Source organism: Panthera onca, chromosome C2 (assembly GCF_046562875.1).
Source record: "Panthera onca isolate mPanOnc1 chromosome C2, mPanOnc1 haplotype 2, whole genome shotgun sequence".
Lineage (NCBI taxonomy): Eukaryota > Metazoa > Chordata > Mammalia > Carnivora > Felidae > Panthera > Panthera onca.
The window spans coordinates 7,064,002-7,088,962 of NC_138347.1; the positions used below are offsets into that span (position 1 = coordinate 7,064,002).

General features: G+C 46.2%; 1 protein-coding gene across 4 annotated transcripts in view; it reads left to right on the forward strand.

Annotated features, from left to right (window-relative positions):
- Positions 1 to 24,961, forward strand: part of ERG (ETS transcription factor ERG) — a 263,881-nt gene that overhangs the window by 95,339 nt on the left and 143,581 nt on the right. The window contains exon 1 of one of the 4 annotated variants that reach the window (XM_060640885.3): positions 22,010 to 22,124. The exons of the other annotated variants lie outside the window; for them this stretch is intronic. The gene's annotated coding sequence lies outside the window, so the exon portion shown is untranslated. Of the gene's footprint in view, positions 1 to 22,009; positions 22,125 to 24,961 lie in introns of those variants that run through there. 4 annotated transcript variants of the gene reach the window in all.

Sequence of the window (24,961 nt, forward strand, 5' to 3'; positions counted from 1 at the left end):
AGGCAAGAGGTTTATTAGAGGGGACGGGGCGGGGGTGTGCCTGTGAACGATAAAACAAGAATTGCAGCAGGTTTGTGCCGGGAGAGCCTCAGACCAGGTACAGGCTGGACAGCTTGACCAACCCGACGGGGAGCCCTGGAGCACAGATTGCCTGTGGAGCGGTCCAGCACTGGGCAGCGGTGGCCAGGCTCTCATCCCCCACTGTGTTCAGTTATTGACTTGGGGCCATCTGGGTGGGATGGGGCAGAGCCCCAGCTGGGAACCGTTGAGGGCTGTTGGGGTGAATGTTGGGTTCTCTGTGGAGGGAGAGCTGAGTGGCCTACCTCCAGGGCTGCTGTGAGCATCTGGGGAAGAATGGAAGGTAGCCAGCTGCTCTGAAAGATCCACAGGGTCATGATTTGCTCGACATTGTTACTCCCTTGTTACCGTCTGCGGGCTTATTTTCTGCTCAGTAGTAGGTGCCCATTGGGTACGAAATCCACGCGATGGTCACAACGTGGAGTAGCCACTGGTCCCTAGTACTTGCACTGGGGCCCCTGGATGTCACAGAGTGCCACCATATTGGAAAGTTGGAATGCTTAAAAAAATAAATGATGATTTAAAAAATCCTTTCAGACTGCTGATTCCGTCGTGTGAATGTTTCTTGGGTTTAAACCTCTGGAGAGACCATTTCTCACTCTATTAGGTCATCCGCCTCTTCTGTTATTCAGGGCCGACATCACATTTCTCTAAGGGCTTTTGGTGACGTCTGTTATTGGCTAGCCAGATCCACAGTTTAGACACCCAGATCGTGTTGGGGATGGCATCGACCTTTGCTCCCCCACCCTGCCCCTGCCAGCGTCTGAGTCCAGTTTGGGGGCTTTATTCATGTCTGTCTTGGGTCTAGATTGTGCCACTGTCTCTAGCGCTTGGAGTGAAATGGGATCCAAGGGGAGGGGGTCTGCTTCCCATCAAGTTCTGTGCTAAAAAGCAGAAAGGCCCCCTCGTGTCTCCCCAGGAGGCAGCCCTACTCATGTTCCCAACACTCTCCAGCCTCAGCCTCCTGCTTCTACCAGGTTTGGGGACTTTTTGACCAGGAAAATAAAATAAATGATTGTGGAGGGCACTCACGTGGGTTTCCGTGTTCTACTCCTGATGTTTCCTCATCCAGGCCACCTTCTAGGCTTCCTCAATCAGCAGGGTCTATGGTTTCAAAGGCGCGTGAGGTTTTGTCTCCACTGCAGGGCACCTGTAGACACGCTTCGTACTGTGGCACTTACTCTGTGGATCTTGATCTCTCTTCTCTTTTCTGGGTCTCTGGTATATTTTTTTATGTTCCTATTACATAGGAACAATAATTTTAACATTTTTAAACGTGTTTCCCTCCATCTTGTTGAAAGATACTGTACATGTCTCGCTTTTCTCTGTGTTGACGGTGAAACTTTACAAATATTATCCTCATGACTTCACTTCTTTTCTTCTTTTCTATTTTTTAAAAAGTTTATTTGTTTATTTTGAGAGAGACAGAGAGAGAGCAAGCGGGGGAGGGGCAGAGAGAGAGAGAGAGAGGATCTGAAGCGGGCTCTGTGCTGACAGCAGAGAGCCTGATGTGGGGCTCGAACTCATGAACCATGAGATCATGACCTGAGCCAAAACCAAGAGTCAGATGCTTAACCAACTGAGCCACCCAAGTGTGCCTCATTTCTTTTAAATGCACCTCAGTGCTTGTGCCGTATTAATTGGAATCATTAGCTTTTCCCTTCATCTAGCACTGGAATTTTTGTTCTGTCTGTGTGTGGAAAGCATACCTGCGAGGTTTCTTCTCTTCTTGCATTTGGCTCACTTAAAGCCACTCTCTTTACTGACAGATCCTGGAAAATAAAATAATTTCTGAGGAAGATCTGTCCCAGACTCTTAGGAATGTTGTGGTGACGTGAAACACTGTCCTGTCTTGTATTTCTACACTTTCACTATTTCCTATTTGAGGATTTGGAGAGTGAGGGCTCTTACTTCTTGTCTGAGGCACACTTACGGTCCTCTTTGCCTTTGGACTAGAAGTTTTTGAATGCCTTTGGAAAAACAGAATGTCCAAAAACTAGAACCTAGGGAGAAGGGATTATGATTTATTCCCTCTTGAAGGATGAAATTTAAAACTGTTGCCAATGTGACTTTTACAAATTGTCATGCTTATCTATTAGAGTGGGACAGACATATGTATAAATCACCATTTTATTGAATGAACTAAGTCAGCAGGAGCACATACAACTATTTATTCTCTCAGTACTGCTCCTTCCCACCTGCTTAGAGGAAATACTGTCTTCTGCTCTCAAATGGCATCTCAGGTCACCCATAGTGTTACGTTACTTATAATGGTTAATGCGCAATTTTATTTTCAGATATCGAGAAGTCCAGTTAATTCTTTTTTTTTGTAATGTTTATTTATTTATTTTTGAGAGGGAGTGAGGGAGGGAGGGGGCAGAGAGAGAGGGAGACAGAGAATCCCAAGCAGGCTCTGTGCTCTAAGCGATGTGGGGCTTGAACTTGTGAACCGTGAGATCATGATCTGAGCTGAAATCAAGAGTTGGATGCTTAACTGACTAGGCCACCCAGGCACCCCTAAGAAGTCCAGTTAATTCTTAAAGCAAATCTCTAACTCAATCTAAGCTTTCTTGCCTCCTTCGATTATGACCTGTTTCAGGCTGGGAAACCGTGTGTGGAAGAAGGGTGTGGACTGTGCCCTCTTCCCCACCTTACGTGTCCGTTTCTGCTATGGCCTTGCCTCCTCCTTTACCCTTGAGATCCATGGTGGGCTGAGATTAGCAGACCAACTTTGGGGCAACTCTAAGTACATTTTACTTCCATAGTCTGGTACTTCTCTTTAGAATGATGGTCTCTGCTGAATGGCTGATATCAAAACTCTAAATCGGACCAGGAACTCAATACCCTGCTACGATTAAAAGAAAAAAATGATAAAATGAAATATAAAACATCAGTTGTCGACGGCATACATCAAATAAAATAGTTATAAATCATACATAGTTTTTTCAAAATTTTGTACATCTCCCTAATCTCCGTTAACTCTGTATCTTTAGGAGCAAAGAAGAAAGGCTAAATATGTAGGTGGTGCTGGGGTACACATCTTTATGGGACAGTTATTTCAAAATATATACCTAGAATATTCTGAGACTCTTCTGAAGAATCCAGGGGAATTGTCTACCACACATTCTCTTTTCCCGTGCGGTTACGATTTACTCTACACCTTTAGGAACTTTACACCTAGATGATCGCTTCTAAGTTGCTCAGCATTTAACCATTATTATTATTTAAAAAAAAAAATATTAGCTTTTTCTCAAGCTACTATATCCTTGGTCATTGATCCTCACAGATCTTTAAAACCCCCAGCGAGGCCCTGGAAGTCTGGGAGATGGACCCAGAGTCTCGCCGACCCACCGGTAACTTGCAACCTTTATCAGCACTGTCTGTGCAGCCCAGTGGAGATTATATAACTTCACAGATCTTTATGTACCAGGTTTTAAAATTTTATTCTAAAACAGCATATGGCAGTATTGAAATTCAATATGGAAATATTTCCTTTGGCTTTAAATAAAGTTTTCAGAAATGCATATGTTAGCAGCTAAAAATCGAGAAAGTTCCAAATTTCTCATTTTCCCATAGTTATTGGGGGTGACTTTTAACACTTTTCTTGGCACCCCAAGGAATGTCATGCATGATGTCAGTGGTGCCAGAACACAGAAACATTTAGAACTTTTCTCTTCCGGAGCACCTGTAGCTTTGAGTAGTTGAAGACATGCGCTCTGTGAGCGTTCAAGTGAAGAGTCCCCCAAAACGTGGGCCGATGTAGAAAGACCCAGTGCCCCTCAAGTGATGATTCCCCCACCCCCCCGAAGACATCTGTTCTCTACTGCCTGACTTTAGATTATTGGATTAGGTTTGGTTAGGGTTCTGGGCAGGAGTGATGAGGAAGTACCTCCTGGGAAGGAGGTAGTTGATAGGGAAGGCTAACAGGTCTAACAAAACCTGAAATTTCGGAAGTCCAACGAATAAAAGTGTGTTTCTCACTCAGTCCATTGCTGGGGTTCCTGGTGTGGTGGCTTTCCTGGGTAGCGCTCTTGCAAGCAGTGACTCAGGGAGCTAGCCTCCTTCCCTCCTAGCCTCTGCCTCGCCTCTGTCCTGCTCTGCCGTCCTCAGAAGCCTTTCCATCCAGCCCCTGTGTGGGAAAAAGAATGGGGGATTCCACTGAGGGAATGTTTCATAGGCCGGGTTTCCCCCTAATTCCCACTGGCCAGAATTCAATCACATGACTACTCTTGACTGCAAAGAAGGCTGGGAACTGTAGTCGGCCTAGGCACCTGGGAGGAAAAGGGACACCGGCAAATGCTTAGCCAGTCTCTGCTGTGCCCACAAAGTGCTGTGGGAGCCTGGTTGGATCGTAGAGGAGCTGGGGGGTCCTTCATTTCACAGATGTGGCTCTCTTTTCTTCTCTGTCTCCTTCTATGACTGCAAAATAATAGTCTTTTCGTTCATTTTCTATCGTGCCAGAACTCTGTTTGCTTAAAAACGTAAAATAAAGAATTGCATAAGACCCCACCAACTTAGATACCCACAATTAATGTTTTTAGGGACATCCTGCCTGTCTGTTTTTCCATGAATAATTATTCTTACCAAAAAGAGATCATGGTAAACATGTTTTGAAACTGCTCTTTTATTATCCAGAAATATTGCTTTGGACGTTTTTCCATGTCCTAAAAACCGTTTAATACCCCATGGTATCACCTCCTATGCACATTCGATGAATTCTGAACTAAATATCTATTGACACATTTTTAGATGGCTTCACAATCTTGGCTCTTACATACGGGACTGTCCTGAATATCCCGTGTCTTTGCTTAACACTCATGATAACTTCTTTGAGATGTATTCGTGGATGTGGAAATCCTAAGTCAAAGAATTGCAAAATTCTAGTACCCATGTGGATGTCCAAGTTTCCTTGAAAACTTACACCAGTTTAAACAGGCACCAGTGTACAAGAGTTCTTTTTTCCCCACTGCTGGCCAGTACTGATTATTATGTCTTTTTCTACTGTGACAGTGTAAATGGAAAAAAGAAAAAAAATTGATGTGTCATCTTCCTCTGCATTTTTTTAAATATGAATTTTCTTTTTTTTCTTTTTTTCTTATTTTATTTTATGTATTCCTTAATTTACCTCTAAGTCAGTCAGCATCTAGGGCAACAATGATTTCAGGAGTAGATTCCTTAGTGCCCCTTCCCCATTTAGCCCATCCCCCCTCCCACAACCCCTCCAGCAACCCTCTGTTTGTTTTCCATATTTAAGAGTCTCTTATGATTTGTCCTCCTCCCTGTTTTTATATTATTTTTGCTTCCCTTCCCTTATATTCATCTGTTTTGTATCTTAAAGTCCTCACAGGAGCGAAGTCAGATGATTAAATTTTAAAATTCTAAAAATTGTTTTGGTCATTTCTACTTCTTTCATGGCTTTTTTGCCCGTTTTTCCACGCGAACTCGAAGGTTTTTCTCCAGCTCCTCAAATATCTTGCTAGTGTGGGGCACAGAACTTACCTCACGATAAACAGGCAATAAACATTTGTTAAGTGAGTAAGGGAAAATGGGGGGGGGGGAGGATGTTTTATATATAGTAACGGTGTTAAAGCTCTGTCAGATGTGTTTCATGTATTTTCCTCAGACTGTTGAACATTTTCTAATTTTTTTTTACAAAGAGTATATACTTCTTTGGTCACCGAGAAAGAACAAAACTATTTGCTTTTCCATTTTGTTTAGCGTATTTGTCTCAATATTTTTTTTCTTTGTTAATTTATTTTGAGAGAGCGACAGCGTGAGCAGGGGAGGGGCAGAGAGAGAGGGAGATAGAGAATCCTAAGGAGGCTCCATGTGGCCAGCACACAGAGCCTGACACGGGGCTCGAACCCGTGAAGCCGTGAGATCGTGACCTGAGCTGCAGTCAAGAGTTGGTCTTAACTGACTGAGCCACCCAGACGCCCCTGTCTTAATATGTTCAAATGTAGTTTAATCTATTGGTATTTTCCTTCATGGATTCTGCAAGTAGCTCATCCTGACAGAGGCTGTACCCGTCCTAAGTTATATAAATATTCATTTGTATTTTCTTCTTTTTTATGGTTTAATTTTTAATTTTTACATCTCTCATCTATTTGGGTGTTTAAAAAAATTTTTAATGTTTATTTATTTTTGAGTGACAGAGGGACAGAGTACTAGCAGGGGAGGAGCAGAGAGAGAGGGAGACACAGAATCTGAAGCAGGCCCCAGGCTCTGAGCTGTCAGCACAGAGCCCGACGTGGGGCTCGAACTCATGGACCGTGAGAACATGACCTGAGCCGAAGTCGGACGCTCAACCGACTGAGCCACCCAGGTGCCCCTAGGATTAGATTTTCTGACCCTAACCCTGACCCTAACCCTAACCCTAGGGTTTGCAGTCGTGGGACTGCAGCCACTCTGGGGAACAGTATGGAGGTTCCTCAAAAAATTAAAAATAGAACTATTCCACAACCCAGCAATTGCACTACTAGGTATTTATCCAAAGGATACAGGAATGCTGATTAAAGGGGCACATGCACCCCATGTTTATAGCGGCACTATCGACAAGAGCCAAAGTATGGAAAGAGCCCAACTGTCCATTGACTGAATGGGTAAAGAAGATATGGTATATACACACACACACACACACACACACACACACAATGGGATTTACTCTGCAATCGAAAAGAATGAAATCTTGCCATTTGCAACAGCATGGATGGAACTAGAGTATGTTAATTAAGCTAAGTGAAATAACTCAGGCAGAGAAAGCAAAAATCTTACGATTTTACTCGTGGGATTTAAGAAACACAACAGATGAACGAACATAGGGGAAGGGAGGGAAAAATCAGGTAAAGGCAGAGAGGGAGGCAAGCCATAGAAAAACTCTTAAATGCAGAGAACAGCCTGAGGATTGCTGGAGGGGAGGTGCGGGGGGAGGATGGGATAATGGGTGACGGGCATGAAGGAGGGCACCTGTTGGGATGTAAGTGATGAGTCACTGGGTTCTGCTCCTGAGGCCAATAGTACCCTGTATGGTAACTAAGTTGAATTTAAATAAATAAACAGCAAAAAAAGAAGGTCGTAAAGAAGGTCGCACAGTGTCCAGGAGCCACCACACTGGGCATTACTGTGTATGTGTTACATTGTTAACAGCTCCCGGGGTAACATTTTTAGCTGTAGAGTTGAGGAAAGTACTTAAACTAGCTGCTTAGATAGGGTTCCATCTCCCGTGCACGGCTGGTTAGTGTCAGGACATGTAGCAGAGCAGGGTCTTAATTCAAAACTTCCCTAATACTCTCGGGAGCTTTCAGATGATGCTTTTAACACACTGGTATGTAACCTTGGGGTCACAGGAGTCATCTAGGGAGCATTATAAATAAACCTACATCTGGCTCCCACTTCTAGAAACTCTAAGTCAGTTGGCCAGGGGTGGGCTTGGGCATGGTTATTTTTTTTAATGCTTCTGGGTTGGGGGCGTTTGGGTGGCTCAGTTGGTTGGGTGTCCAACTTCGGCTCAGGTCACGATCTCACGGTTCATGGGTTCGAGCCCCGCGTCGGGCTCTGTGCTGACAGCTCAGAGCCTGGAGCCTGCTTCGGATTCTGCGTCTCCGTATCTCTCTGCCTCTCCCCTACTCACGCTCTGTCTCTCTTTCTCTCAAAAATAAATAAACATTAAGCAAAGGTTTAAAAAATGCTTCCAGTGGATTCTAATATGCTTCCAAAAGTTCACACACCACTGCTCTAAATAATAAGAATAATAAGAAAAAAACTGCTCCGAAGTCATTTTGGAGTTTCTGAAAATTATTGTGTAGTTTCTCTTTAAAAAAATGATCATATGAAAATGGCCTCTGTTCAAGGAAATCAAACTTTAAGAATCTTAGAATGGTTGCCTGCATTGGTTTGAGGGGCCTTATTTGGGGAGCAAAATTTAAAAATTAAGCTAAGGATGGAATATGTACATCACAATTTTTTTTTTAAAGCTTTTGCTGGTCTCTCAGTAGCTTAAGGTAGAAAGCCAGTTCCTTGTGGTGGGATGCAGTCCTCACCCTCAAATAATCAGAGATTGCCCAGGAGGGAAACATACGGAGGAAATTTTGCGGGTTTTTGCTTTCACTGAGCTGAAAGGAGCTATAATTTTCACCTCTGCAGCTATTCCCCCTTTTCCAGAAGAAAGACTGAGAGAGGGACGTGGTAAATTTGGGGGGGGCAAGATATCATTATGCATATCATGAAAGTACTTAAAAATTTTTTTTTAATATTTATTTATTTTTGAGAGACAGAGAAAGAGAGCGCGGGTGGGGGAGGGACAGGGAGAGAATGAGACACAGAATCCGAAGCAGGCTCCGAGCTTGAGCTGTCAGCACAGAGCCTGATGCGGGGCTCGAACTCCCGAATCGTGAGATCATGACCTGAGCCGAAGTCAGATGCTTAGCTGACGGAGCCACCCAGGCACCCCACGAAAGTACTTCTGATGTAGAACAACTATGATTCCATAACTTTAGATATCTTAAATATTTTTCTGCATAGCACTCATGGGTTTAATTAGACGGGAAGTGAAAGATGATGTAATGTTTTGTGCATTTTGTGCTTTTTGTTATGTGTGATTATCCCTTACATATGAAAATTGCCACAAATTCACAATGGTGCAGTCTTACAAATTCTGGTTATAGTAACAATGTCTCTGGGGTTGGAATATTCTTGGCTTGTTAGATGTATGGTCAAGGGTATAGCGGGATGGGCTAAGGGCATCATTTATCTTTCTTTGGTAGAGATATGTGGTTATAACAGCACTTTTTTTTTGCGTGTGGAAAGCAAATCAGTTTCCACAAAGTAAACTATTGAACAAAACAGAACAAAAACATCCACGAGCCAGCAAAATCTGAGGTGGGATTTTGGTGCTAATGGCACATATTTCCAGAATCCAGTTGCCCTCTTTTAAAAAAAAAATTTTTTTTAATGTTTATTTATTTTTGAGAGAGACAGCATGAGTGGGAGAGGGGCAGAGAGAGAGAGGGAGACACGGAATCCGAAGCAGGCTCCAGGCTCCGAGCCGTCAGCACGGAGCCCGACGCGGGACTTGAACCCACAAACCTCGAGATCACGACCTGAGCCGAAGTCGGACGCTTCACCGGCTGAGCCACCCAGGCGCCCCCCGGTTGCCCTCTTTTATGGTTAAGAACTCACTGCTGATCTTCGCTGTTCTTTTGTTTCCTGTTAGGAGAACTTTCCCGGTGGCTCAGTGGCACCATTTTTACTTGGAGCCAACATTCCCTCTTGTCTTGTGGGGATACATTTGATGCTCTCCTTATTGTAGTGAATTGGTAGAGGGGCTTACAAATATCATCTGTAGCCCACACACATTGTCAGCCACGGAGACTTTGCTGTGCAATTGCAGAGCATGCTCTCTTTCATCACTAACCCAGTTCCAAATATCTTGACAAGAACAAGTCCATGGCCACATACATGGGAGTCTGGCTGTTAATACCAAATCAGGACACTTGAGGTCGAGAAGATGGCAGAAAACCCACATCTCTTCATCTAACCTTGTGAACTGACTCAGCAGCGATCCGGGACAGGTGAGGCCAGCGAAATGTGAGTCACTCCTTACACTCTTCCTTCTTCCCACACCCAAGCTCATGCTCTGGCTCAAGAAATTATAACAAGAAATTCTACAAACAGGCTCACTGCCTACAGATAAGCAAAATCACCTTCGGGGTATATTAATCCCCATGGTTGTCCTTGGGTTGAGAACCAGTTCATATAGCCATCCCCAAACAAGAGAATAAGTCATCATGGATTCATTTTTCCCAGGTACTAGAAATAATTGGGTTATTTTGACATCATTCTTATTCTCAAGAAATGTTCAGGAAGGGAAGGAGCTCAGCAGGAGACGGACAGCCGGATTCGGTGGGAGGCTCCGCCTGGGCATTCGCTACGATGCACTTTGAGTGTCCTCAGAAGATGTGCAGCTGTTCCTGGGAAGCTGAGCCCAGGAGCAGGTGCCGTTCGTGTGCACTGTGCAAGCATTCTCTGTGGGGATGGGGCCTGGGAGCTGGACCGGTTTGCTCTTTAGAGCTTCTCCCAACTCTCTGTTACTGGTTTCTTTTGATGTAGACACAGTGGTTAGGAGGAAAAATGTCTTGGCCCCAAAGTAGGGCCATCAAACACTTCTCTTATGGGTGTGGGCACTGAAAACTGAGCTCAGGTCACAACATTGTCAGTGTGGCCGACAGATGCTGTGTAGGAAACGCTGCCCGTTGCACTGTCGCACGAGTACACACCTGGTGTGCGAAAACGACTGAAGGAAGCACAGTTCAGCCCTCGTTGCATAGCGGATGGCTCTGCTGTGGGCAGAAAGGAAACAGAACACGATTCCTATAATTGGAGCACTTCAATGTGAGTTGGAGAAGGCAGACGCAGCACAAGGAGTTCTACTATGAGTGGGTGTGGTAAGAGGGAATTTTTTTAAGTCTATGGGATATTAAAGGAGAGGGTGCCATGCATCCTGAGTAAGATAAAGGCCTTACAGACAAAGGGACATGATGTGGGACATGGAAGATGGAGGAGGGCGATGGTACTGAGGTACCATATGCAGAAGATCTGTTTTTTTTTTGTTTTTTTTTTTATTTATTTTTGGGACAGAGAGAGACAGAGCATGAACAGGGGAGGGGCAGAGAGAGGGGGAGACACAGAATCGGAAACAGGCTCCAGGCTCCGAGCCATCAGCCCAGAGCCCGACGCGGGGCTCGAACTCACGGACCGCGAGATCGTGACCTGGCTGAAGTCAGACGCTCAACCGACTGCACCACCCAGGCGCCCCACAGAAGATCTGTTTTTGAAACGCATGGGGTCCAAGGCATCAGGATAAGGGAGAAGCTAAGGATTACTGAAGGCTAGGCCTGGAGGCCTGGAAGATGGGGTGCCGTTTCTTGGGATAAGAAGGTTCCCGAGAAGGAGATAGAGTTAGAAGACAGAAGCCTGGAGAAGTCTGAGGAACTTGGTTTCTGACCTGTGTCTTGAGAGTTGAGTAGCGACGTCCAGCTCAGGACGTGGACTGGAACCAGGAAGACCGTGAGGGGCTGGAGGATTTTGAAGACCACTGAACGAGGGCAGAGTCTCATTCTTGGGAGTGAGTGTGGTTCCATCGTGCAGGATCTTTCAGTAGAGTTCTCTAGAAGCCATCTTGGAAGTAACGAAAACGCAGGCAAAATGGTGGAGTGTTGGGGCGCCTGGGTGGCTCGGTCGGTTAAGCGTCCGACTTCGGCTCAGGCCGTGATCGCACAGTTCCTGGGTTCGAGCCCTGCATCGTGGTCTGTGCTGACAGCTGAGAGCCTGGAGCCTGCTTCAGATCCTGTGTCTCCCTCTCTCTCTGTGCCCCTCCCCCACTCATGCTAGGTCTCTCTCTCTCTCTCTCTCTCTCTCTCTCAAAAATAGATAAACATTAACAAATTTTTTAAAGATGGCAGAGTGTTGACTGATCTTTTGAGAAATATGGTGGCAAAGGCCAGGGCTAAATATGTTTGCCGTTGTGTCAGAGCGTTAGAGTGCCTTCGTGGCTCAACTAGCTTTGGCTGAGACAAGAGAAGGTGGGATATTGAATGTTCACTTAAGTGGGGTCAAGCGATGGTTCGGATGATTTGTTTTAGGATAGAAGACATTTCTCTTACACGGGGAAAACACCCATCGCAGAAAGAAATATGGAAGATGCAGAAGGGAAAGACAGTGGAAGGGAAAGACAGGGAAAGACAGTGTGACAGCGTCTGCATCCAGGGCACAGATGGAGGGTTAAATTTGGAAAGGTGCAGGGGAGTTTCTCCCCTGAGTCAAGAGAAAACTGGAAGACTATGTGTGGAGCTACAGAAAAATCTCAAGAGTGAGAGGCTCGTGGTGAAAGAATTTACATTTTGTGGCTTCGGTGTTCTTGATGAGACAGAGAACAAGGTCATCCTCTGTGAGTGAAGTGAGTTTGGGGTAAGGAGCAGGAAAATGCAAGGGCTCCAACAGCCGTGCTGGGTATTGCACAGGAAGTGAATTAGAAATGAATGAAATTGGGGCGCCTGGGTAGCTCAGTCGGTTAAGCGTCCGACTTCGACTCAGGGCACGATCTCGCGGTCCGTGGGTTCGAGCCCCGCGTCGGGCTCTGGGCTGACGGCTCAGAGCCTGGAGCCTGTTTCGGATTCTGTGTCTCCCTCTCTCTCTGACCCTCCCCCATTCATGCTCTGTCTCTCTCTGTCTCAAAAATAAAAAACGTTAAAAAAAAAAAAAGAAATGAATGAAAAAAAAGTTAAGGCGTAGAAAGAAGTAGGTTCCAAAGAGTTTAGGCCTTTCCGGGATTTATGGTAGACCCGACTGGTACAGTTGTGTGACCTGGGCAGCACTGCTTTGTCTGGGGGGGCCGGGTGGAGAAAGGAGGCCGAGGGGGTGGCCGGCCGTGGGGTTAGGAAGGAGATGACAGCTGTCAGTGTTCTGGAAGGTGAGTAACGGGCTGCCCACGGGGCGTCCGTGAAGCCATCAGTTGATCAAGGATCTGGGAGAACAGAGACCATCAAGGAGCCTTGGCAAGGGTGCAGGGGATTTGAGGCAGAGCGAGGGAAGACGGAGGAGGGAAGGCTGTGGTTAGACACAAGCAGTGGCACTTGGAGAGCCTTTCGCCCTCGGCGGGTCCAGGCCCGCATGGGCGGTGTACCTTCCCTAATCATTCTCAGCATGTTGGCTGGCCCGACGGGAGGGTTTCTGCGTTGGCTGGAAAAAGATACGCCGAGAAAGGAAACGTAAAACCCTATCTCTTCTGTGTCGTAAGGCCGCCTTGGGAGCGTCGTGTTTGGCTCCAGACGTGTCTTTTAGCTGGGTTCTCTCCACAAATCCCGGTGGCTGAACCAGAACGTGGGCGCTTGTCTGCTGCTGGCCTTCTGGGCTGGGCCCCCATTGCCCTGCATGTGGATCCGAGCTCCGCTCTCCTGGCCCCGGCTCCTTCTTCTGCTCTGACCTTTCGTGGCTCTGCTCTCCACACGCACCCAAAGCGACCTGTTAAAGCATCAACTGAGACCGTGCCACTCCACTGCTGCAAACCCTCCAGGGGCTTTCGGCCTCACCGGCAGTGTAGACTCAGGTCACCCCAGGGGCCCTACACCGTCCGACCCCGTCACTTCTGTGACCTCCTCTCCTGCTGTCTTACCCTTTCTTCTCTCCACCTCATTCACACAGACTTGCTTGGTGCTTCTCAAGCACTCTCTCTACCCCAGGGCCTTTGCGGTCGCTGTTCCTTCCGTCCAGCGTGTTCTGCCCAATATCTCTGTGATTTATTTCCTCACTTCCTTTAGGTCTTTATCATTTCCTAGTGAGGCCTTCCCTGACTGTCCTATTTAGCAGTGCACCGCCCCCCCCCCCCCCACCGACTTCATTCTTGACCCTCTTCAGTTTTACGTCACCTCCTCCCATGCTGTTCACACGACCACTACTGCTTCTCCTCCTTCCTCTCCTCCTTCTTCTTTTCATTCACTGCATGTGTCCTCCAATGAGAAGGTAAGTTCACAAGGACAGGGCTTTTCATTTCTCTTGTTTGTGGCTGCGTGCTCATTTCACACAACCGTCCCTGGCCCGTCATGGGTGCTTAGTAATGGGGGGCGAGTGAATGAATATCGAATGGCCTGGCTGTCAAAGTCACATATGCCCACTGCGGAATATTGGGAAAACACAGAAGAGCAGAAGAAGATAGAAATAGACACAGTCCATAGTTCTATCTGGAGACGCTCCCTGCCTAATAATTTGGTATAGGCTCTTTATTTTTCAACCTGTGCAGAGTTGATGCATCCACAGGGATATCGGTAAATAGAATAGGATTTCAGGAATGTGACCAGAACGGTAACGATGTGAGATTTTGTCGTCTGGAGGGCATTTTGAGGGATGGTTGGCACGGAGATGAGAAGGTTTTGGGGAGCATGATGAACATTTTAGATATTATGGCATCTAAGACAAATTATACACATTCTGCATAGATATAGGACGGAACCTGTGTCAGTGGGGGAAGCTATGGAAAGGGGGCTTTCAGCCCCATAGAGAGATCAGTTCTCTCCCAATGGCCACCCACCGGGGGAGCTAAATTTCAAAGGACAGAACTTCTCATCACTAAACTGTGGCCACATCAGGTGTGCTCACCTTGTGGGTTTTTGCCCGAAGCCTCCCAGGTAGCAAAAACACACTTGAAAACCTTCTAACTGGTTTCAAACTGGTGACAGTAAATTTGCTAGCGGTAACAAGACATTTCTTCTATTTCCGTGGGTATTTTTTTTTTTTTTTTAACAAAACATCTTTTTTATGTTTCAGGTAGCAGTTTCTTGCATGGAACACCTACTTAGTGTTTTTAGTGTTTTGGCTTTGGTTTTTCTTTTTGTTCTATCACGCCGTTGGTACTCGCAGGTTAAATGTCATAGTTTCTTGGAAGAACGTGAATTAGTCATGCGTAAGACAGATCGGACAAGTAGTTCATTTTCTCTTAACAAACGATTCCTCTATTTTTAGAAGTCCATTACTCCAGAAACATCAGGAACACATTAAGCTACATAATAACGGAGATTTTAGAACCATGTTTTGAAGACCCACTAAGCCCAGTTGGTATAAACATAGTTAAGCCTGTCAGGGCAATGATGTCACTTGTCCCATAAACATCTTTAGCCTTTGGAGAATCCTAGCAGATCTATCAGTGAATTCACAAACAAGCCATGAGAAAATACACACAAAGAAAAGTCAGTAATTTGAGCAATTTATGTTGGAGAATCTCAGGCCATCTTGATAGCTTTACAGATTAAGTGATAGACCTGACAGTGTGTAGTATTTTTACTTCAAAGCTGTTGATATTTTCAGATTATCTATTTTTAAGAAGAGTGACAGGCATTCTAACTGAATCGCACAAGTTCTGATGTGAAACACACTACAAGTTATATATTTAATTCGATCTGTTTTTTAAATCAGTTTGAACTAAAACTTTTTTTTTTTTTTTGGAATAAATCCGATGACGTTTTAATCTCAGCGGTTCACAAAATAAATTTTAAGCTGCTCAAGATTCTCCTGAAGCCTGACTCATTGCCTTACAATTCACGTTATGTTGCTTTTTCAGATAATATTAGCGATTAGTGTCCACCTCGTAGGGCTTATTTGATCCAACAGCAAGTGGCAATATGTGGCGAGAAGTAAGGCTGTCCCGTTATTATAAATACAGTATAATTAAGTGTGTTATAAGAAGGGGAGGTGAAATAAGAGACATGCGTTTTTTAGACAGAGCTATGCAGGCAACCCACCTTCGTGCTCACGATTTATTTGGATTACCAAAATGATTGAAGGGATTTTGACTCAGGTCATTGTGGTTGGGTAATCTGGACTTTTCTTCAAATTCGATTTGAATGAAGCGGCTTAAACAGAAACATGTGGGCATGTAAAAGCCAGCATCAGAACTCTTACAAGGCAATAAAAAGAGTAATAGGAATTCATAATTGGATGACATCTTTCATCCAGATGGGTTCAACAGCACTCTGAAACCTCGTGCACAAAGTCAAGACAGACACACACAGTGGCACGCTTTCCCCTCGCGTTGTGCTCTGCTCCAGAAAGGCCCCGTGAGCTCCGTAGAAAGGTAACCACGTCCAGTCAGGTGAGGGGTCAAGTGTACTGGAGTCTTCGTCCCCAGTCCCTTCGCTGGGGCTGCTGGCCAGTGCAGCACTGTCTTCCAGAACTCTGCCACATGGTGACCTGGGCCCTGATGTGGCCCCCCCCGCCCTGGCACCTGCCCTCTTCAGGCACCTTGCTGATCTCACCGGTGAGCCAGCCTCCAGGGTCATCACCACAATGTCCCCTCACTCAGAGCTGAGAAGTCGGTCAGGCAGTTGACACGAGGCCGGTATGTTTGGAGGCAGGATGAAGAGTTTTACACTCAGAAGACCCAGGAGGGATCACATTGAGACAACAAGGGCTCTTGGAAAGATCTCAAAGGCAGGGTCTCCTGCCTGAATGTGTGTTGCTGTATGAGGGGGTGTTTCGATCCAACTGATGATCGTGGGGCCTGACTCCTGGCTGCTTCCCCCCGTGGGGGGGAAGGGGAAGGTCATTCCACTGCCGTGTCTGCCCCGTCAGTGGCTTTGGTCACATTGTAGGTGAATCCGCCTACGTCGGGATTTTGAGAGGCGTTAGTTCATTCACCGTGGGCTTGTAGTTCATTCATGTCATTTAAATTTTAACTTAAAGGCAAGGCAAACCATTGCGCACAAAACAGTGACTGCTTAGCGGGCACGAGGTCTCCTTTCGGGCTGAGGGTTTGGAGCCCGATAGAGGTGGTGATTACAAAACATCGTGAAGACGCCAAATGCTGCTCACTTTAAATGATTTCGTCCGTATTTTGTGAAAGAAACCAAATGTGTGAGGCTAAAAAAGTCACAGTCGAGGTGCCCTTTTCGCACATCAGACCCGGAGGGGAAGAAAGACCCGGGGAGTGTTTCCCCCAGGACGTGGACGGGCCCCAGGGTCAGAGCACAGGCCGCCTCTGGGGTCCGGGGGCGTTCATGGCCCAGGACTGCTCTGCCCAAGTGCAGGCAGGAGCCGGCGGGGGAGGGGGCCGAGGCAGGGGCTTCAGGAATCGGCTCTACACGGCCCCATCAGCAAACACAGTCGTGATTTCAGATGTCTGGAACTTTTCACTTCTGGGGGTTTAGTCACTGGTTTCTTTCCGTCCTCCCACGTTCAAAAATAACTCAGAGGTTCTGTGCATCGGAATGGAAGCATGCATTTGATTTTATGTTTTCTAGGAGCCACATTAAGAAGGGTATGAGTTAAAAAAAAAAAAGTGACTTTCATTTTAATCACATTTGCCAAATCATGTATATATTTTAAATACTGCCTTGGTATCTTCCCGGACAGTCCAGGATATCCGACGTAGAATCCTTTCGATATGTAACCAGTATAAAAATTCTGATGAGATGTTTTACTTGTTTGGGGTTCTAAATCTTCAAACTCCAACGTGCGTTTTACACAGTGCATCTCAATTTGGGCCAGCCACCTTCAGTGGCTCAGTAGCTACAGGGGGCTAGTGGCTACCATAAGGACAACGCAGATCTAGAAGTTACTATTTTGGTTGCGTTCCCTGTGGGCTCAGGAGGTGCTCAGTGAGTTAAAATACAGGTGGAGAGGGGCACCTGGATGGCTCAGTCGGTGAAGCGTCCGCCTTCGGCTCAGGTCGTGAACTCGTGGTTCATGAGTTCAAGCCCCGTGTCCGGCTCTGTGCTGATCACTCAGAGCCTAGAACCTGCTTCCGATTCTGTGCCTCCCTCTCTCTGCTCCTCCCCTACTCACACTCTGTCTCTCTCCCACACACCAATAAATAAAAATTTAAAAAATATAAAAAAATACAGGTGGAGAATGGGACCATCATCCTGCACGTTAGTTTAGAGCCTCGTCATATCACTGAAGCGTCTGCAAATACGTCAGCTTCTGACCAGCACTATTGTGACAGAGGTCAAAGAAGCATTATTCTTTTGCATTTTGTAGGTGAGAAATCTCGGATTCTGAGAGCTTGAGCAAGCCCACTTATTCCTGCCTGAGAAGTCTTAGCTGCTGCTCTGGTGGCCCGGTGGTCCTGCATAGACTGGGCAGCCCGTGGTCCTGGGGAGAGGATTTTTGCAGCTATGACAGGAGCTCAGTCCCCTTTCACAGAATGGAAGACGGATCTCACAGAAGCCAAGTAGCTGGCCACGTGTGAGTCCACAGCAGAGCTTGAACAAGGGTCCCACGGAGCTCTTTGACTTTGGTGTATACGCAGGAGCCCAGGGCAGCTCCTGTCCCCCAGTATCCGGGCCAGTATCAGTCACGCCTGGCCCCGTGGCCGAGAGCAGATTGCTGTGGTACGTTGTGAACTCGCATGACTCCGTTGACACTGTGGGAGCTGACAGACCAGTTCACTCTCTTAGCCGCGTAGCCCTAGAAGATTCTGAGCAGACAATTGGACGCCGGTTCCAGAAATCTGGATTGCGCTGGCCAGTGCCTCTCCCACTACAGCTGAGTGCTGAAGCAGGCAGTGACTGGAGGGGGGGGCCCCTTTCTCAGTGACCGCTTGGTCACTTTGGATACTCTCCCATCTCCGTGGTGTGGGTGCCGTGAAGGAAGGAAGCCCAGCTAGACCCAGGAGGACTGGAAGACACGTTTAATTCTGTTTCCCTCCCATAGCACGGAATTCTGAGATTTGATCGGCTAGAAAAGTCCATCAGTTAAATTGATCTCTTGTTGTTGCTGCTGTTCAGGGAAGACCTGACTTGTAAAAAGAAATTTCAGGGTTGAAATAATTTCAGCCAAATCAGCTCTTGGCATTTTTTGTCTTCATGCTTCTTTATTTGTTTTGAGAAAGACAGAGGGCACAGGAGTTGGAGAGGGGCAGAGAGAGAGGGAGAGAGAGAATCTCAAGCAGGGTCTGCACTGTCAGCGCAGAGCCCGACGGGGGGCTCCGTTCCACGGACCGTGAGGTCACAACCCCAGCCAAAATCGAGAGCCGGATGCTTAACTGACTGAGCCACCCAGGCGCCCTAGTTTTGGGCATTTTTAGTACAGATTGGCTGCGGCCGGTTGCACATTTTTCATGTAGCATTTGGAGTATGAATACCGATGAGACCGCCATTGTCTCATCTCACACGCCCTTCCATCCACCATGCTGGGTGTTGGGTTCTGAACGGTCGGTGGCATGGCCTGTCACCTCCGAGCATGGTTGGTGGATGTGGTCTTGCGACAGGTGCTTTCATAGAGGACTCACAAAGCGCTAGGGCACGTGGAAGAGGAGGTGACATTCCAGAGGGAGGCTTCCCCTAGTGTGAGGCTAGGTGGGTGTGGAAGGAGGGGGAGGTGTTCTCAAGGTAGATAAGCAAGAGGAGTATTTTGGGCCCGGCAGAGAATGGCCGTCCTGGAAACCACGATTGTTTCCCCGTGAAGTGCTTCCCCAAATGGCTCAGCCTCGCTCGGGTTCCCTCGCCAGGTTTGGGCTCTGGATAGTGATGCAGCTGTATGGCTCTGGTGGCTCCCAGAGCCACTGCGTGTACATTAGGTTTGGTTGGAGACAACGTCACCATCTACCTGGAGAGTGTTTTTAGGGCTAATTCACCAGCAGGGCATTTCGCCATAGTCTGCTGAGAATCTTCATGTGAGCTCCTTCCCTGGGGGGGCAGGGGGAGGGGACGGCTCACCACTCATGTGACGCCTGTCGTCAGATACAAAAGCCTCGGATGGGGTCCTCAGGCAGGGCAGAGAAGCAGAGAAGATAGTAGATACAAAAACCACCGCGACTTGTGTTCCTTTCCTTATGGGTTGTGTTCATTTCCTTATGGGTTCATTTCCTTATGGGTTCCTGTGGATATAACAGGAAGTTCCTTTACCTCTGAGACGCCGTAGCGTGTTGTCTGTACCTCTCTTACGAAAAGGGAGCTTGCACCAAAGTCAAGCCCACTAACTTATAAATGCAAGTGAATTTATGGGGCCAACATGGCAGAATATTTGAAATCGCAATTGCATTGGAAAATGTGGCGCTGGGCACATTTTTCTCTAAATTACCAGTATATTCCTCCCAGGATGGAGCTCACCCGGGTTCATCTGTGGGCGAGGGTGTTCTGGGCTGCCCGGCTCATCGGTTTACGCACTGGGGGTCTCTGTAAATACCTGCTGTATGAAGGAGGACACGGGGAAAGGGGCTTTGGAAATCATGAAGCAGTCGTCAGTGTGAGATACCGCATGTTTTTTTTGTTTGTAACAGGTGCTAAAAAATCTTTCATTTTTAATTTGGTTTTCATTCTTAATTGTAAAGTGCACCATAAAAGTGACCCATCGTACCCGTTATTAAGTGTACAGTTCGCTAATGTTAAGTACATCCACGTTGTCGTGCAACCTCCAGAACTTTTTCATCTTGTAAAACTGACACTCTATACTCGTGAATCAACAACTTCCTGTTCCGTCCTCTCCCTGCCCTCGGGAACCACCACGCTACTTTCTGTCTTTACGAATTTGACTGCTCTGGGGACCTCGTAGAGGTGGAATCATGAGTCGTGTGTCTTTTTATCACCTGGCGTATCTCATTCCGCCTGATGCCCTCAAGGTTCATGCATGTCGTAGCAGGTGTCAGAACTTCCTTCTTTTAATTTTTTTTTTTTTTCAACGTTTTTAATTTATTTTTGGGAAAGAGAGAGACAGAGCATGAACGGGGGAGGGGCAGAGAGAGAGGGAGACACAGAATCGGAAACAGGCTCCAGGCTCCGAGCCATCAGCCCAGAGCCTGACGCGGGGCTCGAACTCACGGACCGCGAGATCGTGACCTGGCTGAAGTCGGACGCTTAACCGACTGCGCCACCCAGGCGCCCCAGAACTTCCTTCTTAAGGCTGACCAATATTCCATCGTGTGTATGCGGTGCATTCGGGTTTTCCGTGCCTCCCTGATGGACACTTGGGTTGCATTTGTTTTTCCACTATTGTGAATAATGCTACCGTGAACGTGAGTGTACAAATATCTTTTCACATCCCTGCTTTCAATTCTTTTGGGTATATACCCAGCAGTGGAGTCGCTGGATCATTTTTTTAGGTTTTTGAATAACCTCCATACTGTTTTCCAAAGCAGCCGTACCATTTTACATTACCCCCAACGGTGCCACAAGGGTTCCAATTTCTCCACATCCTCGCCAACACTTATGTTCTGTTTTTGTTTTTATAGTAGCCGTCATTTTGGGTGTGGGGTACAAAGCTTTTCTTTTTAGGATTAATGAATGAAGCTATTAAGTGCCCGTTGCTTTTCTTCAGTCATTCGCTGCCGTTTGAGAAATCACTCCTCAAAGCAGACTGTATTGGGACGTCAGAGGCTTCTTATGTGTGACTTTTGAGAACTGAATCAAGTGTTGTTTTGGCAAAGCAACTTCAGCGAAGCGTCCAAAATGACCTCTTCTCTCAAATCTTAAAAGCAACATAGTAGAAATTGTTTGTTTGTGTTTTTTTTAAAGAGGAGAAATGGATTCCTTTTGACAGTGACTTATGGGTCCAAAGAGAGGTTAAGATTAGTAGGTAAGTCTTTCAAGGAGGGTATGCAGACCATGATGATCAGAAGAGACTGCGACGATATTGTCTGTGGGGGGAAATCCTTGAGTGGAGGAGCTGTCCAGCAGGAGAGAGGCGCGTTATAAAGAGTTTATTTGCACGCAACGTACTACGACTGTTTGTGGCAATACAAGTAGGAGTGAAGTGTGTGTGTGTGTGTGTGTGTGTGTGCGCGTGTGTGTTTTGGGGAAAGTGTTTCTTGCGTAGGAAAAAGTGGCTCTGTTTACTGCTGAAACTTCCCTTGCTTACTGCATAAGCAAAAATAAATACTTGCCAAAGGCAGGCAGTTTTAAGACCATGGATACTGTGACATCACCCAGCAGAATTAAATATCAGTTTAGCAGCTGGTATAAGAGTGGTTTGCAATAAGTTACGAGGCTCTGAAACTTTCTAAGTGAGTTTACGCCCTTCATGGCATGATATGAAGACTTTCGTTTAGCCTAAGTGTTTGTTTTAATGAGGTATTGCAGTGTAACGCACTCAAATGAAAACCACATGATGTACCCCAGGCAAGAGAGAAGCAATAACTCTACAGATTTTTGAAGAAGACTAGTCATACCACAGGCTACCATTATAACAGAAAAAATAACAAAAATTTTAATACGGTTGTCTGGCCAAATATATTAATTTAAACTGAATGCCTTTTAAAAAAATCTTATAGCTGTGAGGCAGGACGTTCCATTGGCAAGCATCTTCAAAACCTTCATTTTAGAGGATTCATTGAAAAGTATTGGAGTGTAGGAGCCTTTGCCCGTACGTGCGTTTGGAAGAACTACTGAAAAGTCTTTGATGGTTTGTGCGAGGCTTCTTGGAGTTGGACACAAAAAAGCTAAAATAAGAAGTGCGTTTTTCAATGGGTCGCCTTTTTTGCATGTATGTAAGAGCATGGCTGGTTTATCGATCGCAGGAAAGCACCGGCAAATTCCGGGGTGAGGACACCCGATTGTGCGTTCCAGGTGAGCTGTTCCCTGGCCACGTGCTGACTTGGGTTCCCATTACTGAGGCGGGTTTCTGCTTATCTTGTTCGGAACTGTTTTCAGGAAAAGGCGTTCTGCGACCTTGCGTGGGCATCAGCCCTGGGTTTTCACAATTATTTTCTGAAAAATGCCAAGTTTTTGTGTCTATCCTTTGATTTAGAAGTCTGAAGTCTTAGAGTGCTTTAGTTCACTTTAGTTCAGCAGGCGTTTTGCTGCCTTCCAAGGTCAGGGAACACAGAGCTGGAACAGAGATGGTACCCTCAGGAGGCTCTGTGGCTGCCTAGGTCATTAATTTTTACCGGAAGTCCCTAAAGTCAGTTGACAACTGATACGGCAGTGGGAGGCATGCGGTCAGCTGATGGAATTTTTTTGTTTGACTTCTTTACATTCCTTTTGAGTCCGCCTCCTGTGTGAATCGCCACTGACAACATCAGGACCCCAGTGACTTCTGCTGGCCTTAGAGACCGTAGATTTCCAGGTGTGGATGGAAAGGAGGGTACTGAGAGAGTGTGCGAAGGCAACGCCACTGTGAAAGCTTCCTTCTCTTCCGAATATCCGAGGTGCACGGGGCCGATCTGTTCTCAGGGTGAGCACGTCGAGGCCAGGGACTGAGATCAGGAATCTTGGCATTTAGCTCTTCTTCTTACAGAAGGTCTCCCAAGGTTCCAGTGTTTTGCGTAAAGCTCCCCCTTTAGAATCCTCCGCAGAGAGCTACCTGCTTCCAAAGTAGGATTGTTTCAGGTAAAAGGGGGGTAACGCGAGGTGTGGAGGCCTCTTTTAGTTTTGTGAACTAAGCTTTATTGGCAGCTTCAGGAATTACTGGCTAGCCATTAAAATGGAAGCCCACAGATACATTTTCCCCCTAAAAGACACTCTCCATCTCTAGGTGTGTTGCCTTTATTATGTGAAAAAAAAAAACGATATAATTTTCTGTAGCGTGAAGCCAGTTATCTTGATGCGTAGGTAACAAGTTTATCTTGTCAAAACTTCCATGCATGCGTTCAATTATCATCGGTTGTCCCTCTGTACCTGTGACTAATGGAAGGGAGGTCTTCTCCTTTGGTATTTCAGATTGTCTGAACAAGAATTGCGTTTTCTTTATTACTCTCTTCCTAAGTGCTGTTGTCCCAAAAGCAACCAAGAAAATACAAACTATTGGCTCGTCTACCAACACAACCTAACTTTGTATTCAGAGGCGAAAGAGAGAAATCACATAATACTCTTTTTCTTTTTCATGTAAGTTTTCCTTTCTTGAAATGAACTGAATTGCCTACACAGTTGTTTCAATGGAAAGAGAGACTTTGTGAAGCTTTTGCTGGGCTGGATCCTGTTTAACACCCTGCGTTCGGGTTCTGTCTGAATATGTCTCCTGGAGCTCGCCGAGCCGTAATGTGTAATTGGAAACATGCACGTTCACAGCGGCACTTGACTCTGAAGAATGGTCCGGACATTTTTCCCAGCTTTGTTCTTTCGTATTTTGTCCCCATGCCATGATTTTTTAAATTGAATTCAAATTTGCAGCTTTTAAAAGAAAACCACAAGAACACGATTTTTAATCTCTTGTGATTTCTTTGCCCCTGTTCTACATATAAAATAGCGATTGCCTTAATCTATCCAAGCCAGACTTATAAAACAATTAAAGCTGGTATCTCTCTATTCAGTTAGGTCCTTAAAAAAAAAAAGTCTTTTTACCAGTTAAGGAGGAGCATGTCCTACAAAAGCAAAGCAGAGGTTTTTCCGTCTGGGGAGCCCGAGGGGTACGGGTATCGCTATTGACACAGACCCTCCTTCACAGTGTCAAGGAAGGGTCAACCCTTGTTTTAAGTGGTAATTTTAGCCTTCAGCCAGATTCCAATCTTGGAAAAAAAAAAAAAAAGGTTGTGGAAAAACCATGTCACCACATGTTGAGTGATGTCACCAGGCAGGGAGGTTACCTAGAGAAGATGAAGAATCTTATGGCTTATTTGATTTGTGAACTGTTTCTGATTATCCCAATTGAGGGAGGGTCACTTTGAATAATGACGCCTTGATATCCCTTCCGTGGGGAGTCTACACCACTGGTCACCAGATGTGTAGGGCGGGCGCCTCAAGCCCGCCAACGGTCCTGTGAGCTACATGTGTTCAGACGCTGCCGTCCGTGTTTAACCTTGCTCTAGGTAGGGCCCACCTGAAACCCACCCTCTGCCCACCGTCCCAAGAAGGAAAGTCTAGATGATGATGATTTGTCATTAATATTCATGTCTGTGGGCCCGGTCATTGTTCTCTGGCATGAATGTTTGGCACGGGCTTCAGTTCAGCTGCTGCCCAGAGATCAATGAGTCCTTTTGAGCAAGTATTAAGATACTTTGAGCATTTTCTGAGAAGGGAAATTTTATGCTTAGACGTGACTGCAAAACCCTGGATTCTAAACCGTGAAGGGACTTGGAAGATCATTTACTCTTGCAGATCTTTACATTGTCCGCTTTCCTTCAGAAGCTTGCAGACTATAAAGTGAATCCCATCGAAGTCAAACGCACGGTTAGAAAAATCTTGCCCTCCCGCCTTCTCTCACTAATGTCAGAAATGGCTGTGTACCAGTTGGGCATGTAACTGTCCGTGTATTAGCGATTTGGGGAACTGATGATGCCTCTTCCTCTCCTGGAGGAACATTCGGCCTCTCTGAAGAGTTTACCCCTTGGTCTTAGACCCTTCAGAACTACTAAAACCCAAAGAATGAGTAAATGCCTTTTCCCAATACATGAGGACAATCCACTCATGCCCCCGCCCACCCTCCCGACTAATCCTCATTCTTTTCTTCTCCAAGACAGTTCCCTGTT